This window comes from Formica exsecta, unplaced genomic scaffold (assembly GCF_003651465.1).
Source record: "Formica exsecta isolate Colony F162 unplaced genomic scaffold, ASM365146v1 scaffold15, whole genome shotgun sequence".
NCBI lineage: Eukaryota > Metazoa > Arthropoda > Insecta > Hymenoptera > Formicidae > Formica > Formica exsecta.
In genome coordinates, this window is record NW_021848825.1 from 1,696,790 (window position 1) to 1,712,480 (window position 15,691).

The following is a 15,691-nucleotide window of genomic DNA, read 5'->3' on the forward strand; positions in this document are numbered from 1 at the left end:
ACGAAGGTAAAGGTTTCTCTCGTGACGTCCGCTTCGGCTTGAGCCGTCAGGGGTCAGTGAGCGCTCCGGTCGGCAAACCCGGGTCTGAATTCTCGATCGTTTTCTTCTCCTTCCTGCTGTTCCTTTTTTCACCTCTGCCATGTTTCTTTTATTTCCAGAGAAAAAGAGGAAGAGAGAGAGGAAGGGTCTCAGTACTTTGGACGAATATTCCACTCTGATAAGCTCTGCGATACGATTTATAGACTAGCCTCGGGACGAAAATTCTCTTCTCTCTTTCCTTCTTTCTCTTTCCGTTCCTTCTTTTTCTCTCTCCTTCGAAGTAGAAACTATTAAGCATGGTCAACCGCGGCGCCACGGTTGGAGGTCAAGCGGAGGAGAGGATGAAGCGCGATTCGTCTTGATCTCGTACTCTCGGAAAGTACAAGTGGGAGTTATAAATTGCACGAAGGAGCGTGCAAGTCGTTGACGTAACACCAATCCTTGGATTGATGTGGCGAATCCCGCGGTATATCGCTACAGTCTTGAGGCCCCTCGACAGGACAGTTTCTGACGTCCTCGATTATTATAGCGTGGGATTGATTGGGTTTTGCGAGTCTTGCGAGAATTACATAAAGAGGTTTTGAAACGTTCAAATTTGTCGGAGATGAAATAAGTCAGAATTAACTCTTGTCTACATAGTGTGGGAGGCAAATGAGCTGGATCTTTTAACTGTGCTTATTTTCTTGTCTGAATAATCTTCTTTTATGGGAGACTTTTTAAATTCTTTTGTGTACTTCTCCTTTCTCAATTTATTCCAGCTGATTTTTTATCTGATTAATTCTTTCATACGCTATTTTAAAAACTATTTGTTTTTTTTACATGCACAGTTAAAGCTTAATACAGGAATTTAGAAATAATAATTTAAATTTCAAAAGAGAAAACATTTCTTGATTCTCTTTCTTTATTACAGCTATCAATATAAATGTTCCTCAGAGTACTGGCTTATACTAAATCGTGCTTGCCTAATGATATTAAGAGAAAAGCAACTTTCGATGCTCGATTGAACTGAATGTGTATCCAAAGATACATTTGAGAATGAAGTAAGAAAGAAGCTACTACAGAGCGCATAGTATAATTGATTGCAGGTAGGAGTATTTTTTCAACCGAATCTGCAGGTGTTACCAGCTACACTCACGTAAAGACATTCGTTAAATTGTCTAACGCGAATAAGACGGGACGCGCTCGACCTCAAGTATTACGCGGAAAATAAATTGCAGACATGTTCAGAAACTTTCTAACGCCCGCCTACACCTAAACATCGTCTTTGTAGTCTCATCCGTATCCGCGCCGTATGTCCATAGATCGCGGCATAAGTTCAACGTCGTGCCCCATAAAGAGTCGCGCGCGCATTTCTCCCCGTCTTTTCTTCCAGCGGGATACCGGACGTTGCAAAGACCAGCCGTCACACACGATCGTGCTACCGTGTCGAGTCCGTGTGGCAATATACAGAATGCGAAAGTGAAATTGTATATGAGATTAGCTAACAAAGAGCTGCAACCGCTTCAAAGAGATTTGCGATCCGAGACACCTCGCTTTAGATACGTTCCCCTGCCTCCTAATCATCGGGGGAGCGGTTTATCGCGAAGTCATCGCGATCGCTCCCACGCAATTTTACAGCGCGACAGGTCTTGACGAATCGACTCCATCCTCTTCGAGACCCTCCTTTAAGCCAAGTCTAATAACTCAGCGCCGATAATCGTTGCATTAGACCTGTCCGTTAGACCCGACCTCGTGAACTTCGTTCTACTCATACTACACCATTCGGTACACAACTCGTGCAAGTCGACTCGTGTAAAAGGATCCCACCTTTTCCCACCCTCTGCTCTTCCAACGCTGCCTCCTTCCACGCTTCCATCGGCTTCCACCGGCGTGATCTCGCGGGAAATAGAGCAGCGCTTGATTATATTCTGAGTGGAGACTGAACCTAAGTGAACTCGCCTTAACTGTGATACGGTTCGCATCATGAAATGCCTTTTGCGGCTCGTTTAATATTAAAGATGCGCAGATGAGCGAAACTAATCAAAGCTGCAATGAACATTATATATCTATAATTTGCGTCTGAAGTGCAATTTCATCTAAATAAATGATCGCTTCGTAATCTCAGATCGTTCTATATTATTTTTTTCTTTCATCTTCCTTTTGTTTATTACACATTTTCTTTTGTATCTTTATATTTTTAATGTATATGCGTCCTCGGGCACTTCTGAACATTGCATGCAAAATTCATCTCTGGTTTAATGCCTCGACGAAGTATATGGATTAGTATTTCATACATTGTGTTTATTTGATCACAGAGTTTTACTTCCTGGTCACGGTCTTGTCTCCTTTAATATCTCTCTCGTTGCTGTTAAATCGGTCACTGCCTGTCACTTTTCAAGCAGATGCGCAGTCACGATGCATTCCGAATCGCTGAAATCTCGCGGTCGCATTCCATCGTTTTACTTTCACACGTATTTTTAGTTACACCGTGCGCGAGATGCACATCACGTGACAGTTTCGAATCGTGAAGAATCAGCGAAGGAGTTGTATAGCGATTGATTTGTCGGGCGCAGAGTCTCGTGCTCCTACATGTAGACTGCAATTTCACTTCTGCGGTCGTGTCGCGCCTTCCAACGTTTTTGCCGACACCAAATCTGACACTTCCTGAATCGTGTTTGCGGAATCTATACGAAATCACGACTAGGCCCGTGTTATCCCGAGCAAGATAGCGCCGGGCGTGAGTCTTCGTGTTTCTTTACGTCTTGCTTGTCATATACTTAATCAACCTGCCACTGCCAGGTCGAAATCCGCGAGAGAACCGCGAAGCGCGACGTAACTCACATCTTAGGTTCTAAGCGCTAGTGACCTGGAAGCGAGGCTACGTAATGAATATTTTATAAGGAACAAGAACTGGTCCCTCTGTTGAACGGGAGCTGCTCGACTTGCAACACGAAGCTCCTTTATTTGCGATTTCAATTTGCCTGCTCCGCTAGAGTGGATTAAAAAATAATAGCCGTTTCTCTCTTTTCTCTTGAATAATTTACATCTGAATTTAAACTGTTATTCTTGGATTTTTTAATTTAGATTACAGAAAACAAGAAAAATTTGATATGTAATAAAAATATATTTGATGTCATAAAAAATGTGAGTAACATTTTTTTCAAGTGACAATGAAAATTGGAATATATGCTATTTATAAATTTGTTAGAGTAAAATATAACATTGCAATAAAAGAGAGAGAGAGAGAGAGAGACATATATATGTAATAAAAAATAACAATGAGTAAATAATTTCAATAAATTCTTTCCATTTCTATTTATTTTATTATGTTTAATATTTCGCAAATTCGCGAGAACTATTGCAACTAGCAGTGATTATTGCTGGTGCAATTACGTTCGCTAGTTGATAAGCCAAGATAGCAAGTTTCATTCGCGCCTACAGGAGTGCATTTTTACAATTGCAAACGTGAGTTATTAAACATTATTATCGCACATATCGCATAAGAGAGAGATAAGCATCGTATATCGAGTCACGAAGACGGTTGGCCAAAGACGGAAAGAGGGAGACTTTACTCCCTCGTAGCAGCTGTACGAAGGGCTTATCTTTCCGTGAAGCTCGATCGAAAGGGCCGCGTTATATCCAGTAAGCGAGGCTTAAACGTCAAATTGTATGCCCGGTGGAGCGATCATCGTGGAGATATCTCCACCTCGTCGTAGACCGCCTGAAGTCTCAATTCCTCGTCGTAAGACTCCGTCGATGTGGTCATACGCGCGTTCCTAGGGCCTTCCACGCGATATATACGCCGCCGTATGTGCTCGACGAGTATGATTGGTACGTATTTCACGGTTTACGGCGGGATCATTTCAATCGAACATTATCGAGCCGGAGAAACCATAACGAGCCCATAGAGTTGCCTACGGTTACCCTGGAGCAACATGGCTAGCAATCAGCAATAGCCAAGCTATGCGCGGGATTCGCGATCGTATATATATATAATACGCGTATATATGTATACATGCGCACATATATGTACACATATATATGTGTGTGTACGTGCTGTGTACATATATTGTAAATATAAACATTTATACATACATGGTTACGTTATGTGCGTGCGCATATGTATACTTACGCACTGTCGATAAACTACAGCGCCATAAGACACTTATGTTTATAATCCGATGTCGCGTTATGGCTAGACCTCCCTTAGAAGAGTACTTCGCATACGCATAGTTGCGCCTAGACTGTCGTTGTAAGTACTTACTTATCTGGTTCGTATGCGCGTTCATATATATATATATATTCTATCTCGGAAATATATTTATTTCTTGTGGGAAAGGAACAACAAATAAAAAAGAGAAGAATGTTTTATATTCGTAGATGTATTTCTTTGCTTTTGCTTTCAAATCACAGCGTGTAATCATTTTGTTCATTCTATTAAGCAGTACTAGCATCTACACGAATTGTACTGCGATTAAATTGCCACTATTGATATGCGTTATTTTATATCGAAGAAAATCTATCATTGAGCGAAAATCGTGTAATTCAATAGCTCAAATATTGAATTAACAGCGTATGATAAAAAGCAGTAGTATTAAATCCGTATTAAACGAATAAAATTACTCACATACTATTAACTCAACTAATAGAGTGAGTAATTTTCAGATCCAGTCCAAAAAAATAAACTTCATTATATATAGACAGACATTTATAGCAATAAAAAATTCAAGATTCCAGAAAAAAAATGTTGCTGTCAAATTGTCTTATAGAAAAGCTTTTTATATATTTAAATAAAAATTATTTTAAAAAATATTACAATATTGAAATTATTATAATAAATCTTTAATGTGTTTATCTATACAAATAATAATAATATACCTGAGATAACTAAAGTGAAATACATGAATGTGATTTGTGTAGCGCGCGTTGCATGCTAGTTCATTAAATAATACAGTTCATGTCCCATGTAAAATTACCGAGACGGTTCGATTTTGTGGAATCTGATTGCACGAATCGTAAACGTAAGAACGTACGTATATTGTTACGATGGTCCATTTAATATGCGATTTTTGCCTGTCGGCGTAATCTCACACCGCCGCGAGCAAACATTGTTCGCTTTCCTCCGATGGACCCCTTTCTATGTGCGAGATTGTCGCAACCTCTGGCGCATATAAGAAGGGACCATAATCTTGGGAGGCTCGCGAGAGCCGGTTTTCGAAACGTCACGTACCTATAATCTCACTGGCTTTGTACGCCCGTCGTATCGTTCAAAAAGTACTCGGCGTTTACGCGCGAAAGATCGGAAGCGTTAAGTTCGTGCTTTATACTAGTGCGACCTCGCCTGTGTAATTACAGGACGCCCATCCCTTGCCACATCTCGCGTGTCCCTCCTACTCTACCGAGGGACGTAAAAAACACGCGTTGCGATGCCGCATAAAGTTCGCGAGCGCCAAGTTGTTAAGGAGGAGGAGCACCATAGTCCGAACGCACATGCTCGCGATGATCCGCGCCGGCCGTGTGCTAAATTGTGGTTCTCTTATTTACATTTGCGCTAATTGCACGTTGCCGTCTCGCGGTGACGCTCTCTCGCCGCGGCTTTTGTCCTCGTGAACACGTCCATAAATTATCATGCGGTCTCTTGGCGGGTCCCACGACTAACCCCCATCACGACAAAGTGTCGAGCGTGCAAGAAATCTGAACTTATAAGCGTTAGGCATTGTTCTTCTATTTTTAATAGAATATATCAAAATATAGTTTTCCTTTTTTTCGGTAATAAATTTTTTTATAATATATGTATGAAGTCGATTTTTCTCGGTCAAAATTTAATTAATCTTTAATATTTTTTTGTGTAACTTTTTTTCTTTTTAATATTAAATATAAATATAACTTTTACATTACATTAATGTTTTTATTTAAAAGCTTTATATTAAAATTCTGTTAAATAAATGTGCTTCAAGTTAATTGTAAAATAAATTTATATCATTGGTATTTTTAAATCTGATTCCTTGAATTTGTTAGTTTTCTCACTAGTTTATAAATCAGAAAGTATCAATGCTTGAATGCTGAGACGTTCTTTTTACTTCGATTTCGAATACCTATAGATAAAAAATTCCGCAATATCTCAGACACATCATATATTTGCTTGCTGCTATCTTAAAAAGATTTGTTTTTTTTTATCTTGCTTTATTTTATAGATGACATCGATTCTCATAAGAAAAGTATGTCTAATCCTAAGATATTTTATTATCTCTTTGCAACACATCATACAATCTCACAATCTTCACATGTTAATACGTTGCGCTGAAAAGTAATCCAAACCAATCGATCTGATAAGTTTCGAAAAGTTTGATTCTTCCTGTGTTAGATTTCGTCGTCCGACTTTTAATTACGCGGCTGATATATGCGATCGCGCCAATGTATTCTCCCAGACAGCACAAGGATGTCCTTAGGACGTCCAAAGGGCATCCAGGACATACATGTAGGATATCCTGAGGATATCCTATTTTAATCCTCGGATCTCCTCTGGATGTCCTGAGGAAGAATAAATGATAGCCGTACACTAGCCTCTAGAGAATCCAGGGAGATCCTGTGCAAATATCTTGAACCATCCTGGACATATTTAGGATGATCCTGAGGACGTTTTGTGCTGTCTGGGCTAGTCTCTTTTTTCCTTCCCCCCTTTTGCCATAGTGATAGAAAGTCCCTGGATCCCTTGACGCCAAGCGTCGCAGCTAGATGACCGTTTTTCGCTAATGTGCGAAAAACAAAGGTCTTAACTGACAATTTAGCGAGCGCGAGCACGTGGTAAGGCTGACACGGCACGCTATGAGTACACGTATTACGCGGTGAATATGTATAATGAGGTAAGAGAAAAGAAAGTGAAGGGTAAGGGAGAACGCGAAGGGCGCAGCGAGAAAACGAGGAGACGGTGGAAGAAGTGGAGGAGAAGAAGGAAGGCAGACAATACTTGCCAAGGACAGGCGGTATTCAAATGCGATCGTCGCTGCTGCCGCTCTGCCTGCACGGTGAAACATTTTTGCAGACTACCATGGCTGCAGGACAACCGTCATTTTTTTTCCACCTTCGTAGGCGCGCAAGTACCCCATCCCTTTCTTCGCATTAGCCCTCCTCTTTCTTGCACCACCGCCTCCTTCGTTCTCGTTTCGTTGCCGACGCCGTTGTCCTCCTTGCGCGGACCGACTTTTGCGCGTAAAAAGGGTCGCTTTGTGGCCGTATATCATCGAGGTTTATTACTCATTGTTATAAAATATAGTAGCACAGTGACATGCGGGCGAATTCTCGTGACGGGCTCCTCGCTCGATCCTTAAATGAGATTCGCGGGTCGCACTTATACTGCGGGTACAAAACCGCAACGACAGACTGGAAGATTATTTTAAATGTTTTGCAGCGTTTTAAAGAGATGCTTTTTATCGTTAACACATAAAAATTTCTTCTAGTGATTCGCGCTTATCCATCATAAAATTCAGGAATCTTTAGCATAACTTATTTATGATTAATGATTCAAAAAAAAAAAAAAAAAAAAAAAAAAAAGAGAAATGGATGCTTAATTATAACTAATAGGATATTGCCGGAAAATAATTATTAGCCTCTTTAAATCGTCACTTCTCTTGATTGCGGAACGTATCGGACTTTATTGTAATTATACAAGCAATAAGAGTTTATCTTTCTTGAAAGTCTTCGTTTTACCAAACCGGTCTGTAGAATTCCTCGCCTCGCTTACTCCGCAAGCGATGCATGTGGCATTTCGCTTAAAGCGCTGCCCTCGTAATGTAGACCCATGCCACTTGATTTTTCCAAAGGGAAATAAGCAGCCCTTCGTAAGTGCATTACGATCGACAAATGGGAGCAACTTATTTAACGTTCTTAGGATGCTCGCAAATCCTGCGCGTACAAAGCGAAAGGCTAGACGGCCGATATATCGACGCCACTAGTTACTCACTACGCAAACCTGCCTTATAATCAATTTCGAGATTTATATTAGATTCACTCGAGGCGAAATTATATCTCCACCGATCATCCATTCTCCTAGTCATAAATAATACGGCGACCTTAAGACGACGCCGTACCTTCACGTGACACGGCCTCGCTTTTCGTGCCAAGTGCATCGAGAGATGATCTACCGGAGAAACAGAACAATTTTCTCGTATGATCCACGGTCGAGAGCGCGATCGGCAGGCACAGTCCGTTCACATTCCACCGAAACGATCCAGTCGATCGAAGATATCCGGTGCCTTGTTGGGATCATTAGCGTGAGATCGTGTGACGTAACGAGCCAATCAGTGTTCCACCAGAGTAATGATCGTGTAGCGAAAGGTATTAGCATCGTGGACCGACGGATGATACCGTTAAACAAAACCTTGCCTCGTGACCTTTGCCCAAAAGAATCGCGGGAGACTCGGCCGATGACGAGGATGATCTTGTCGAGTCACATAGCCGTCTTCCATCCGGATCGTACGTATTTTTTGCGACGTCGCGCGCAATACGTTCTTCTATCTAGACTTTGTCTAGAAGGTAGGCAAGCACAGACAAGAGAACAACGGGTCGCTATGGAGCCAGTCTGGTGACCTTTGACTTGGCAAGCGCAAGAAATGTAGGTATGCCGGCGTACTGAATGCAATCATCGTAATCCTGCGTCGTTCTTTAGAACGGTCTTGCGATGAGGGAATGGACATTACTGGTTGAGACATAGTCGCTGGAGCGACAGAATGACTTGGACGTTTTAAATTTGAAGAACATCTCGTCTTTCTTTTGAAATCGTTTTTGCAGATTCTTTTTTTTAGAATCTGTCTTTTGTATTCAAACGCGATACAAATTATATAAATATAAGCGTATTTTGCTTTGTTTAGAAGTATTATGTTTGTTATAAAATTTCTGTTCAAAGGAAATATTCTTTTATTCTATATTTTTATATTTTAAAATATTATACGATAATCTTCGTTACATAAAAAAATTATTATATATTATAATAATCTAAAGTTAGGATTAAAAATCTAATATTTTATAATCATATTTCATATAATTTGCAAAGCTTTAAATAAAGATTTATAACTTTATAGAAATATTTAAATATATATTTAATGTTTACATAAATGTCATTGAACCTTGTGCATCGCACAATTTTATACGTCATATATTAATTAAGTCGAATACGATTTCCCGAATTAGTGAATTATATACCGCAACCACGGTGATCGTGCGGGCGGTAATGGGTTAATAATGTCAATTCTTTGCAATTTCGGATCGGCCACACACGCAATCGACTAGAGACATCGTAATGTACCGTTCGGCGATATTGAATAAACGCTCCTGTACATACAATAAACTAAGCTATCGCGCGAGAGAGAGACGGCTTGGCCAAACCCTCGGAGATAATCAGCGGAGAGACATCGGAATCGTTCCCGACTAGCGACAGCTCGTGACCCGTCCCGCAGTAATTACGAATCTGGAGAGTACTTTATTACCGTCCGGCATTCCGGCGTGCTTGAAATTGTCGTTTCACCGTACGGTGACTGTCACAACGGGCACGACATTAGTAACGCCGATACGACCTCGACCCCACCTTAGAGAAGATAGGGGGAATTTCTTATTCTTTCTATCGCTTCTATCTTCAACCGTACCTTTAACATGGCCATTGCATATATATAGCTATGTATAAAAGCCCAAGTCATAAAAGTATACGCCGTTAATCACGATCGATCGACTGGGAGTATCTCGCACGCGGAAAAAGAATATAGCTTTGTAGCGGAATACGTAGATTACATTAAAAATTCCCAACGTGAAAAAGGAGAATTTTTTTGTAAATTCTTATTTATCATTTTTTCAAAATATTTGCCTTTACAATCTATGCACTTTTGCATTCAATAATATCAATTTTAGAAACATTGGAACCATTATTGTAAGGATATCTCTGACACCAGTTGTTCGTTGGCTTTAACTGCAGCATCTGCTATGTCAAAAGTCAATCCACGCATTTTATCTTTGATTACCGGGAACAAAAAGAAGTCACACGATGTTAAGTCGGGACTGTAGAGTGAATGGCACATTAAATTATTTCAACGCGTTGTAAAGCAAAACAGCAAGCTGTATTTCTGTCAAAGCTATCTGTCTTATAACAAATGATATTCTATGAAAAACATAATATGGCAATAGATATATTTAACGGTAAATATTCGAAGCTTGAAACTTTCGTATCCTACGCACATACACAAGCAGAGATCTCCCCTTCCGCGAATATTCTATGAAAAACATAATATGGCAATAGATATTTAACGGTAAATATTCGAAGCTTGAAACTTTCGTATCCTACGCACATACACAAGCAGAGATCTCCCCTTCCGCGGGAGACTCAAAGATGCCGACGCCGATTTTCGGAAACCGTAACCCAACGTAAAAATATGTTGCTACATAATATACCGTCGTATTATGTTCAGAACGGCTTATACTTGAGCACCCTCACGATGCGGCGCGTTTGCTTATTCGTGACGCGCGCAAAAGATTGGTGGGAAGTGACGCGCGTCGTTTCCAGGGCTCGTTTTGTCTCGGAGAACCTTTGACTCTTTGAGACAAGGATCAATATTGACAAGAAACGGGAATTTTTTTGCTATCGCTTCGCCGAAACGAGTCGGTCGATGCGTTTCGGGATTCGGTAAAGAAGAGCCGACTTCCGTCGATCTTTCATTGGCAGAAATGTCGGAGTGACGTTTATGGATATAAGAATGATTCAATTGGATATGCGGCGTAAAAACACATATAGACGGTTGTAAGGATGTTAATCCTTTGTACTTCAGAGAGCAGCGGTGCGATGTAAGTCTCAACGCATGCCGCTCATCTAAATGTTAATCCCATGTACTGCAACGCTCATTCCTATCTATATTGCAAGTACTGCAGCATCATCTAGTGGTAATCAATATGTATCTTTTCTGTTATACGTATATAAGATAGAAGCAACAAGTCGTACATATTTTAATGAGCAATCTTCAGAAATATGCCATTTTTTTCCATTACGTAGCGTTCCTGCGTAAATTCGATTTAAGATTATACGCATCGGCAAATCTCTAAGATGGTAAGTAACTTAAGATATCAGTATTTTCTCACACATCCTATTACAATATGAGTGAGAGATACTTTTATGAAAATTAATTTCAATGAACATTTTTACATACGTTTTTATATTTCGTATTTTCAAGTCAAAAAATTTGATGGATTTCATTTTTCTTGCCGTTACAAATTTTACAGTTAAAATATTCTTAGTTACAAGAAAGTACTAATAGTATGCAATATATACAACGTCCCATTACGTAGCGTTCCTGCGTAAATTCGATTTAAAATTATACGCATCGGCAAATCTCTAAGATGGTAAGTAACTTAAGATATCAGTATTTTCTCACACATCCTAGCACATACACAAGCAGAGATCTCCCCTTCCGCGGGAGACTCAAAGATGCCGACGCCGATTTTCGGAAACCGTAACCCAACGTAAAAATATGTTGCTACATAATATACCGTCGTATTATGTTCAGAACGGCTTATACTTGAGCACCCTCACGATGCGGCGCGTTTGCTTATTCGTGACGCGCGCAAAAGATTGGTGGGAAGTGACGCGCGTCGTTTCCAGGGCTCGTTTTGTCTCGGAGAACCTTTGACTCTTTGAGACAAGGATCAATATTGACAAGAAACGGGAATTTTTTTGCTATCGCTTCGCCGAAACGAGTCGGTCGATGCGTTTCGGGATTCGGTAAAGAAGAGCCGACTTCCGTCGATCTTTCATTGGCAGAAATGTCGGAGTGACGTTTATGGATATAAGAATGATTCAATTGGATATGCGGCGTAAAAACACATATAGACGGTTGTAAGGATGTTAATCCTTTGTACTTCAGAGAGCAGCGGTGCGATGTAAGTCTCAACGCATGCCGCTCATCTAAATGTTAATCCCATGTACTGCAACGCTCATTCCTATCTATATTGCAAGTACTGCAGCATCATCTAGTGGTAATCAATATGTATCTTTTCTGTTATACGTATATAAGATAGAAGCAACAAGTCGTACATATTTTAATGAGCAATCTTCAGAAATATGCCATTTTTTTCCATTACGTAGCGTTCCTGCGTAAATTCGATTTAAAATTATACGCATCGGCAAATCTCTAAGATGGTAAGTAACTTAAGATATCAGTATTTTCTCACACATCCTATTACAATATGAGTGAGAGATACTTTTATGAAAATTAATTTCAATGAACATTTTTACATACGTTTTTATATTTCGTATTTTCAAGTCAAAAAATTTGATGGATTTCATTTTTCTTGCCGTTACAAATTTTACAGTTAAAATATTCTTAGTTACAAGAAAGTACTAATAGTATGCAATATATACAACGTCTACGCTGTGCGTGGGTTTGCTAATTATCGCATGATAAATTATTCATTCACTATCTTAGAGAAAACACCAATACCATCGAGTCTCAACGAATAGAAGGCGAATCCTTTGCAAAGAAGGACGTGGAGCAATAGTTAGAATAGAAATACGGTTGAAAAAAAAAGATAAAAGTTTGTATTGACTAACATCGAGCAAGAATGGAAAACCAATGGAAGGAGGAAGGCGTAGGAGAGGAAGAAACAAAATAGCGGCGAGGCGGTCGGAAAGGACGAGCAGGCAGGCTGGGAAAATAAGAAGAAAACGCAAAAGACTCGCGAAACGAGCCGTACAAAACCCGAAGAGCTGGCAAGTAAAAGGAAAAAGAAGATCCCAAGTTCGAATCATCCGAGTACCAAAGGGTGCAGGGTAATCTTTGAAGGATATTTTATGAAATCACTCGTTTTACAATTGACACGCGTATCGTTATTTCTAATTTTTCCGCAAAATCTATTTTTTTCGATTATGCGCGTTAACTGGGTTACAAATGTATATAAATGTTACGTTAAATTTTCTTATCTCGAATAGTTTTTTTACTGTAAAATATAATCGCAAATAACTTTGAAATAATTTTATTATCATCTTCACTAATGAAAGATTAAATGATGTTGTTTTTCGTTATATTGGCACTTGCCATTTACTTAATATTGACTAATGCTTTTGAATTTGAGTGTTTTACATAATGAAAGATGAAAATAAAAAATGACTCATACATAATAAATTCTATGCAAAAAATATTTAGCATATAATTTATTGCGGCTGCGCTATCGCCTTTTCACATTTGTGTCAGAACCGACAAAAGGTCACCAAATAAAATGGAACGAGACTGGTGGAACGAAACGTGACAATAAGAGAATTGAACCCGCGAAGCAAGCAAAATGCTTATAAATGCATTGCTTAGTACGTTGGATTCAGATTTCAATGAATATGAGCGTAACGCCGATGCCATGAATCATGAAGCTTAAGCTATAATTAACTACGTTAAACGGACAACGGAGAAAGAAGGTAGAAAAATAACATTTAATAGTAATCAGGCCGAAAGTGTCACGCTCATACAAAGTATTATTGGATTTTGCTTCAAGTTGACATGGATTAATTTAACATGGATTATAATTTAATGACGTTATCCTAGGTCGATTTACGTTAATCTCGTTACCTTATTACCTCGGTTGTTGTTCAAGTTGACAATAAATTATGAATGTATCATATATCTAAATTTTTGCAAAATCAGATTTTATAATTCTACAATGAGAAGATTAATATCTTTTTTTAAAACTGAAATATCAATTATTTTTCTTAATTATTTATATGTATATGTATATCTGTGTTTTGATTAGAATTATGTAATATTTATAAATTCAGTTTAAAACAATGCATAATACATTTTCCCTAATATTATTTCCCATTTAAGCGAAAAAATGCGAGGTATTTTTATTGGATTCGGGAGTGTACATCCAGTTACCACCAAAAGTGCAATCTCTAAAGAAGTCGTTGATTGGCCGAGAAGAAGTTCCACGATTGCTCCGTGATAATGCGTTTGCTTTTGGTTCGGGTGCGGTTCATGAAGCGGCAGGCAAAAACGAACATTGGGGAAAAAAAGCCGAAAAGATAACAGAAGAGGAGAGGGTACCCGAGCGGGTACCCAAACGGCCGGAGGGGGCGGTAAAACCGGAATTTCATACAGTGGCGTAACACGCCGGATAATGCGCTGAGAATCACGAAACCGAATCGAGATTGCTACTTGGCTTCCCGTACCAGCGTCTACCTTCTCCTTAATGTTGAATTCGAGATCTCAAGTGTCCGATTAGACTTTCGACGAGGTAGACTGTTCTCTTATCAAGAAACCTAAGACTCGTTCTTTGCCGGTCAATTAAGTAACCTGCGTTACGCGGTTAATTAATTTTGCTGCAATTAATTAAGCGCATCTAAGCGAATTACAAAGTACGCTCGCTCGTATATTGAATCTTTAAACATCTTCTTTGATCTGCCTCCAATAAATATAAATCGTTGATTTAAATATCGATCATTAATTCTTCTCGCACACCATTCGCCATGCTACCTGTGATATATATTGCAATGGAACATCGCGATGTAAAATTCTTTAGTTTATTACGTTAATATAAGCAATTTATCGCGACTCGTAACAAGTTTAGTACGTGAAATAGGAATTAATTAACATAGAGAAAGCGCCAATCGAAAAGGGCGGAATAATCGATAAAGAAGAACCCTTAGTTTGTGAACTATATGTATACGAGGCGAGATGATACCATGTGGTGGCGGTTCCTCGTGGCGATGACCAGAAGTATTGATGACCTTGTCAAGGTCATTGCGTCCTAACTACTACCGGCCCTTCCACCCGTCCGCCAATCGCGTCTCTGTATTTTGTTCCACATGGCCCTTATTATTATAAAGTATTCGCCCTGATTTCTCGAGGGCGTGTGCCATTCATTCGCCTTCACTCGTTCGTCTTCTGGTCCCGTGTTTCTCTCTCCTCATTTTTCTCTTCCCCCGCAAGGCCCTTTCTTCCTCAGCTACGTACCTTTTTAGTTTTTGCCTCGTTACATGCATGGTCTTTCTTTATCGATCTGTCTGGATACTGAAATCGAAACTGCTCAACCGAGGCCGTCATGGTCTATTGTATCGCGCTCTCTTCGAAGACCGTGAATGCAATCGCTTCATTTCTTGGTTTCATCTCTCTTTTTCTCCTTTATGATATTATATTCCGTTCTGTCTTTTTCTCATAACACGCGCTGCGGTTTCTTTTCATTGTCACCACGTGCTGCATTCTTCCATCCCGTGTTTTACTTGCGAGCAGATGGAGAAAGAGTAGAGTGTTTGCTAAAGGAACTAATCGGGCATAATTTAAAACAATATATACATTATTCTTGTCTTTTCTGTCGTAGAAACAAGACTGGCGACTCCTACGGTATTCAAGACAACCATATTGGAAGCGGTGGAGGTGGCATAGGAAAGTGGTTGCGGGAACATTTAGGTGGCGGTTCCAAAGGAAGTCACGACATTAACTCTACGTTTGTCTCAAAGGAAAATGCAAACACTAACGGCGGAAGCAATAAATCCTTGGGCAAGACTATTTATACATCGCAGAATCTATATTGTAGTCTACCGAGAGAGCACGGCCGCTATATACACAATAGCGGCCGAAAGATCAACCATGGTAATTTCACAAAGTCTCATGGTTATGATCGACCACGATCGAACAGCATGAACCATCACGAGAAA